Source organism: Lactuca saligna, chromosome 4 (assembly GCF_052625555.1).
Source record: "Lactuca saligna cultivar CGN05327 chromosome 4, ASM5262555v1, whole genome shotgun sequence".
NCBI classification, from domain to species: Eukaryota; Viridiplantae; Streptophyta; class Magnoliopsida; order Asterales; family Asteraceae; genus Lactuca; species Lactuca saligna.
Window position 1 is genome coordinate 193,234,256 of NC_136420.1, and position 8,573 is coordinate 193,242,828.

The following is an 8,573-nucleotide window of genomic DNA, read 5'->3' on the forward strand; positions in this document are numbered from 1 at the left end:
AGATCCGACTCTGTTTATGCATCTAAACCCATAAAGTCGAGACCTTTAATCCTTGACATGGCTGTAAAGGCTCCAACACTTCTTATCATCATTCTAATCCAACTCAAGGACATAGATCTCATGCATGGTGCAACATTCACGTCCAAGATATCATTTTTATGAGTCTAAAACTCCAATAGGCCAGAAGTATGATGGATCCAAGCTTATGGAGACCATTTGCACAAAAAGTCTCCACCATTGGGACTAAAACCCTAGAAAATGGTACTTGAAGCATATAACATGAACCAAGTGACAAGATCCGAACTTTTTACCTGATAATGTAGCTTCAACCCTTGCAAAGCTCAGATCTACACTTGAACACCACTTATAGCCTTCCCAATGAGCTCTTCTTCTCCTTTGCTACCTTGGAATGGCACCACAAAGCTTAGAATACTCACAAAATGGCCTAAGAACGAATGCACACACTCTTTAGGGTTTCTCTCTGAGGGATGGTGGCTGAGAAGTCCAGCCACACATTCCTTTTATAACCCTCCAACGAAATTAGGGTTTTTAGGTCTGCGCGTAACCTTCGGTACGCCCAACGTACCTGAGGGTGAACGCGTCCAAATGAGGCGCGCGAGTACGCGCAGTGTACACCTTGTACACACAACGTACTCGCCTATCATGAAAACCCTAAAATAACAACATAACCAAGATGCAGGGCCAAATAGAAGAATACCTGGATTTCGGGCTGTTACAATTCTCCCCCGCTAGAACCAGACTTCGTCCCTGAAGTCTCATACTGAAAAGAACTCTGGATACTGCTCCCGCATCTCAGACTCGGACTCCTATATCAGCTCGAACCCCTTCCGATGTTGCCACTGCACTTGTAACAGGGGTACTTCCTTGTTCTTCAGGACCTTAACCTTCCAATCCCTGATCTCCCCTGGTCTCTCCACATAGTTCAGGCCTGCATCCACCTGAATATCATCTAATGGCACCACTGATGACTCGTCGGCAATACATTTCCTCAACTGCGAGACATGAAAGGTATTATGGATCTGCCCCAACTCAGCAGGTAGATCCAACCGGTAAGCTACCCTGCCAGGTAGATGATATTTAGGTGGATGCAGGCCTTAACTATGTGGAGAGACTAGGGGAGATCAGGGATTGGAAGGTTAAGGTCCTGAGGAACAAGGAAGTACCCTAGCAATTACCCTGAAGGGTCCAATATATCGGGGTCCCAACTTGCCCCTCTTCCTGAATCGTATCACTCCTTTCCAAGGAGAGACCTTTAGGAGCACAAGGTCACCAACCTGAAACTCGAGCTCGGACTGACGCTTGTCCGCATAACTCTTCTGGCGACTCTGCGCGGTCAACAACCTCTCCCTGACCTGCTGAATCTGCTCGGTCGTCTGGAGTACAATCTCCACGCTACCCATCACCCGCTGGCCCACCTCTCCCAATAGATGGGGGTGCGACACTTCTTCCCATACAACAGCTCAAAGGGGCGCATACCAATGCTCGAATGATGGCTGTTGTTGTACGAAAACTCTGCTAAAGTTAGATAGGTATCCCAACTCCCTCCAAAATCCAAAACACATGCTCGGAGCATATCCTCAAGCGTCTGAATCGTCCGCTCGCTCTGTCCGTCCGTCTGCGGTACTGAAATGCAGCCTCGTACCCAACTCCTCATGAAACTTCTTCCAAAACCTGGAAGTAAAACACACATCCCGATCTGAAACAATCAACATCAGAACCCCATGCCGCGATACCACCTCCCTGACATATAATTCTGCCAACTTCTCCGCAGAAGAGCTCTCACTGATGGGTAGAAAATGAGCGCTCTTCGTCAATCTATCCACAACCACCCAAATCGCATCAACTCCCCTCGCAGTTCGTGGCAATTTGGTGATAAAATCTATGGTAATATGTTCCCACTTCCATTCGGGGATCTCCAGCGGCTGCAATTTACCGTGCGGACGCTGGTGCTCGGCCTTAACCTGATGACAAGTCAGGCACCTCTTGACGAACCTAGCAACATCCCTCTTCATACAGGGCCACCAATACTCCTTCCTTAGGTCCAAATACATCTTAGTAGCCCCGGGATGAATCGAGAATTTCGATCGATGCGCTTCCTCCATCAAGATGGTACGCGTACAGCCCACAAACGGTACCCAAATCCGACCCTGAAAAGTCATAAGTCCCCGACCATCCGTAACGAATTCCGATACCTGACCGACAACCCGCTCCCTCTTCTGGTTTTCTGGTCTCGCAGCCTTATCCTGAGCTCCTCGGATGGTGTCCAAAATCGGGGTCATCACCGTCAACCTCATACAAATGTTTCGGATCGGGGTGCTTTCCGCGCTACGGCTCAATGCATCGGCCACCACATTAGCCTTGCTCGGGTGGTACATGATCTCACAATCATAATCCTTCACCACATCCAACCATCTCCTCTGTCGCATATTCAGATTTGGCTGATCCATCAAGTACTTCAGACTCTTGTGGTCCGTGTAGATGGTACATCGAACCCCACAAAGATAGTGTCGCCAGATCTTGAGGGCAAACACCACAGCCCGCAGTTCCAGGTCGTGGGTGGGAGATCTCGACTCATGAGGCTTCAACTGCCTCAAAGCATATGCTATAACGTGTCCCCTATGCATGAGCACAGCCCCTAAACCTGATATAGATGCATCACAGTATACCACAAAATCCTCCATCCCTTCCGAGAGTGCAAGCACCGGGGCCTCGCACAATTTCTGACGAATGGTCTCGAATGAGGACTGCTGCTCCGGTCCCCATGAAAATGCAACACCCTTCCGGGTCACCCTAGTAAGTGGCACGGAGATCTTGGAGAAATCCTTGATAAACCTCCGATAATAGCCGGCCAATCCCAGAAAACTCCTGATCTCAGAGGGAGATCTCGGAACTTCCCATCTCAAGGTGCCCTAGCAACTGGACCTCTCGTAACTAGAAATCACACTTGGAGAATTTGGCATACAGCCTCTCCGATCTCAATACTCCAAGAATTTCCCTCAAATGCTCCTCATGCTGCTCCCTAGACCTCGAATATACCAAAATATCATCAATGAATACGATCACCGACCGATACAGCATCGGCCTGCACACCCTGTTCATAAGATCCATGAACACAGCCGGGGCATTGGTGAGCCCAAAAGGCATCACCACAAACTCATAATGTCCATAACGAGTTCTGAATGCAGTCTTCTGAATATCTTCGTCCCGAACCCTCATCTGATGATAACCCGACCTCAAGTCTATCTTGGAGAACCAAGATGCCCCCTGCAGCTGATCGAATAGATCATCGATCCTAGGTAATGGCCACCGGTTCTTAACCGTCAACTTGTTCAACTCCTGGTAATCGATACACATCCGGTGTGAACCATCCTTTTTCTTGACAGATAGAATCAGCGCTCCCCAAGGTGAGCTACTCGGTCGAATAAACCCCTTTCCCAACAGCTCCTGAGGCTTCGAGGATAACTCCTGCATTTCTGGTGGAGCGAGGCGATAAGGTGCCTTGGCGATGGGCGCCGCTCCCGGAACCAGATCGATACGGAACACCACTTGCCTTTCCGGAGGCACACTTGGTAATTCTTCGGGGAACACATCCGAAAATTCACATACTACTAGAACGTCGTCAACCAAATTGGGCCTCCCCGCGGCCACTCGAGTGTCCATCACGTAGGCTATGAATCCACTGCATCCCTACTGCAAACTCTGCCTCGCCCTGGCAGCCGAACAAAATGCTGACCCAAACCGGGTCCCCTCGCCATACACAGTTTGCACTCCCCCACTAGGGTCTCGTATAGTCACCAGCTGTCTGTCGCAGTCAATGACTGCCCCATACTTACTCAACTAGTCCATGCCCACGATGACATAGACATCCCCCATCGCTATAGGAACCAAGTCTATTGGGAACTTGACCCCAAAAATCTCGAGTACACATCCTCGAATCACGTCAGTGGCATATACCACTTTCTCATCCGCTATAGAAACTCGCAAGGGTCAACTCATCACCTCCCGATCAATACGATGTGTTGGCTAAAAGCCAAAGATACAAAATACCGACTCGTACCCGAGTCAAATAATACCAAGGTAGGTACAGAATTCACAAGAAAAGTACCTACGCATATCATAATATAAGCACAATATCTTAGCATAAAAGTAAATACACGAAAGAATACATACCAGCTACGACATCGGGCGCCGCGCGGACCTCCTCTCCAGTCAACTGAAAAGCTCTTCCACGAGCCTTCGGAGCCTCGGCTTTCACCGGCCGAGTCTCGGTAACCTTGGCAGCTGGCGCAGATCCCTAGCGAAGCTGAGGGCGCTCGGCCTTCCGATGGCCGATCTGGTTGTAATGAAAGCAAACCATAAATCCCTTGGGACAATCCCTAGCAATGTGCCCCTCCTTGCCACACTTGTAGAAAGCACCCGATCGACATGCCCCCTCATGACCCTTGCCGGACTTTTGCAAATGCGGCCCTTCTGACCTCCCGTCCTCGAATCGGCGGACTTGGTCCGCTTGGTTGCCGATCCACCCGCTGAGACTCGGTCTCTTCCCTGGCCTGGGTCTTCAACTCGATCACTCGCTTCCTGGCATTCGCCTGGAGCTCAACAAAGGTCTGGTATGAGGAGTTCGATAAGAACTCCCGGATATCCCTCCTCAGTAAACCCAAGTATCGGCTCATCCGAGCCTGCTCAGTGGACACCTGCTCAAGGCAAAACATCGCCCTCTCATGAAACTTCCAAGTGATCACCGTAACAGAATCATTACCCTGCTTGAGGGTCAAGAACTCCTGAACCAACCGTTCCCTCTCCACCGGGGGAACATACTCGTCTCTGAACATAGTAGTAAATCTCTCCGAAGTCACGGATGAAACCTCCACAAGAGTGAAGTTCGCCGTCACGAACTTCCACCAATCCTTTGCTCCTAGGCGGAGCTGGTTCAAAGCGAATCGTACCCTCAGATCATCCGGACATGAACAAGTGTAGAAGCATCCCTCAATATCAGCAATCCATCTCATCGCAACGATCGGATCCTGTGGTCTGGCAGCGGCCACAGCTACGGTAGCTGCAGCGGCTGCGGCCTCAGTCACCGCGGTGTACCGCTCATCAAACGTCTCCATCAGTGTGGTCTTAATAGACCCAGACATCTCCAGAATCTTGGCCCGGATCGCCGCAGCCACCTCCTCGTGAATCATCTGACGAAGTTGCTCGTCACTCACACCGTTTGTACCAGGTCTGTGGCGTGGTCCAACCATGATGCCTCTCGAAATACAACATAAAAATATCAGAGACTCCATCGAGCATAATCGCACTTGGTAACGCAACCCTACTCGGTCTCCGATACCCAAGGATTCTTACTTGGGTTGCCCACTGACCCGGTGTCTTCAGTAGTACGGGCCCAATACTACCAACTACACCGCATCAACATTCACCCCAAGTCCTCCTCCCCGAACCCCGGATCATGAGTACTCTATTCTTGCTATGCATTAGTTACCCACTCGATCTCAAAGCATCTCATAGCAGCAGTCTTCCCTAGACTAAGGCATCACAAATCAGGCCACTCTAGTCCTAATATGAATACCCAGTCTACTAGCATGCGTATCATATTATAACATATCTCATAACACATATTGTAAGAGTATTTTGGGGATTTTACCCTTCGGGTGCTGGCTGACCGTACACACTGCTTATCCTTTGGTTGTGTCGAAATCTATTATCAGGTTTTTATTACTTTTATTAATTAAATTTTTTCTCAAATCCCCGGTTTGAGTTCAGTTACGCCCGAAGGTGTATCCGAATGCCTCAAACCAAGGCTCTGATACCAACTTGTAACAATGTAAATTTTAAAACAAAATTTTCATTTTTGTAAACATCAAAAACCATCGTTTAATATTCTAAATTCAAACGTGAACATTGTTATCATAACAAAATACATCCCAATGATCATAAAATAGTTTCCCCGACAATGTGTACGATCACGCCGGCGCCTTCCCACGATCCTCGTTAGTACCTGAAACACATAACACACAACTGTAATCATAAATGCTTAGTGAGTTCCCCAAAATACAACTTACGCGTATACGCTTCACCAGGCGCTGACCTTCCAGTCCATGTGTCTCAGGGGACTTCCGTCCCGACTAGGTAAACCTTCTGGTCCTACCCACGTTAACCTTATGGTCCACATCACAATGTCTTTCGGCCCATAACATATTCGCCTTCCGGCCCATAACATAATGCCTTCCGGCCCATAACATAATGCCTTCCGGCCCATATCAAGCATATCATACATGTCACATATAAACGATTAACTTATCACATACAATGCATATATCTCATAACATATCCGACCTTCCGGTCACACAATAAAACCCTTCCGGGTACAGTATAGTGAGAAAACTCACCTCGTGGAAAGTCTAAGATCTCGCGTACTCGCTATCTCCAAATCCCAACGACGACTCTACCTCGCCTAATCATAAAAATATCATTTTAATAATCAAAGACTTCCACAATTAAACTTTACCCCTTATCATCATTCCTTAGGGGGAAAATACCATTTTACCCTTCCTTGACCCAAAGTCTTCATTTTGACCAAACCCTAAAAGTCAACAAAAGTCAACCCTAAGAGTACGCGGGGCGTACTGCTGGATGTACGCGGGGCGTACATCGCCAGCCCATGGATCGGGGTCTCCACCCAGTACGCTGCGCGTATCGGGGTCTCCATTTCTGGTCTTAATCGGTTAAGCCATTGCTCCAACTTCTAGATCCGACTCTGTTTATGCGTCTAAACCCATAAAGTCGAGACCTTTAAGCCTTGGCATGGCTGTTTAGGCTCCAACACTTCTTATCATCGTTCTAATCCAACTCAAGGACCTAGATCTCATGCATGGTGCAACATTCACGTCCAAAATATCATTTTTATGAGTCTGCAACTCCAATAGGCCAGAAGTATGATGGATCCAAGCTTATGGAGACCATTTGCACAAAAAGTCTCCACCTTTGGGACTAAAACCCTAGAAAATGGTACTTGAAGCATATAACATGAACTAAGTGACAAGATCTGAACTTTTTACCTGATAATGAAGCTTCAACCCTTGCAAAGCTCAGATCTACATTTGAACACCACTTCTAGCTTTCCCAATGAGCTCTTCTTCTCCTTTGCTACCTTGGAATGGCACCACAAAGCTTAGAATACTCACAAAATGGCCTAAGAACGAATGCACACACTCTTTAGGGTTTCTCTCTGAGGGATGGTGGCTGAGAAGTCCAGCCGCACATTCCTTTTATAGCCCTCCAAAGGAATTAGGGTTTTTAGGTCTGGACCGGTTACGCGCAGCGTAACCTTGGGTACGCCCAGCGTACCAGAGGGTGAACGCATCCAAATGAGGTGCGCAAGTACGCGTAGCGTACACCTTCTACGCCCAGCGTACTCGCCTATCATGAAAACCCTAAAATGACAACATAACCAAGATGCAGGGCCAAATAGAAGAATACCTGGATTTCGGGCTGTTACAACTTAGAACACCAAAACCTTATCATTTGAGAGGTAAACAAGAGTTTACGGCCAAAGAACATACTTAGACCGTAAACACCATTTCTTAGGCCGTGAACACCTTTTATGGTGTTAAAATGCCCCTTAAACACCTCCTAAGCCTTGGAATAATGTCTAGAATCATCCACCAATGTGTTAGAGACCTTAAACATGCAAGAAACCATCCCCTGGGGAGATTACGGCTGTAAACCCCCCAAGTAATGGTTCCTGGTCTGTAAACTCCTATAAGGTGGTAAAATGGTGCCCTAACTTCCTTCCATGGCTTGTACTTTGGATTAGAATCACTTGTGCTTGAACTAGGACCACCAAAACACAATAAGAATGGGTACATAAGAGTTTACGGCCATAAACTCCGAATTTACTGCCGTAAACTCCTCAAATATTCCAAATGATGATCAAGTCCCCTTCCAATGCCTTAAATCTAAGCCTAACATCACCCCACAAGAGTTTTAAGACCATTAAGCACCCTAGAACACCCCCACCACGAGTTTATAGCCGTAAACTCATGGGGACATGGTATTAGGGCCATAATCTCCATATTGAGTTGACTCTTGAAGAGCAAACTCCATATTCAGGCCATACACCCCCTTAGATGCTACCCGGGTCACTCCTAACACTTAAAATGAAGTGTTTTCGCGCCTCAGAGTGTACTGTCTCATCTAATTAGTGGTTCAATGTCTAATTAGATACAACTATGTATCTCTTCATATTACATATGAACCTCGCATGTTCTCAAGCTCCGAACTGACACATAGCATCAAGCCGACACATTTCTCGACCAGTGAGTTCATACCCCTACATTTTTCCATGTTTTCAATGTTTTCAGGGGGAATATAAGCAAAAGTACAAGGAAAACGTGTACTCAAACTTATGATTTCATTTGAAATGTTTCATATTTCGTATGCTTTTAACACTGGAAACGGTATTAACCAATCGTTCAACTTGCAGAGTAAACCATCAAACTATTTGTGAAACTCGTTTTAAAATGTTATATTTTATATTTCACAAATGA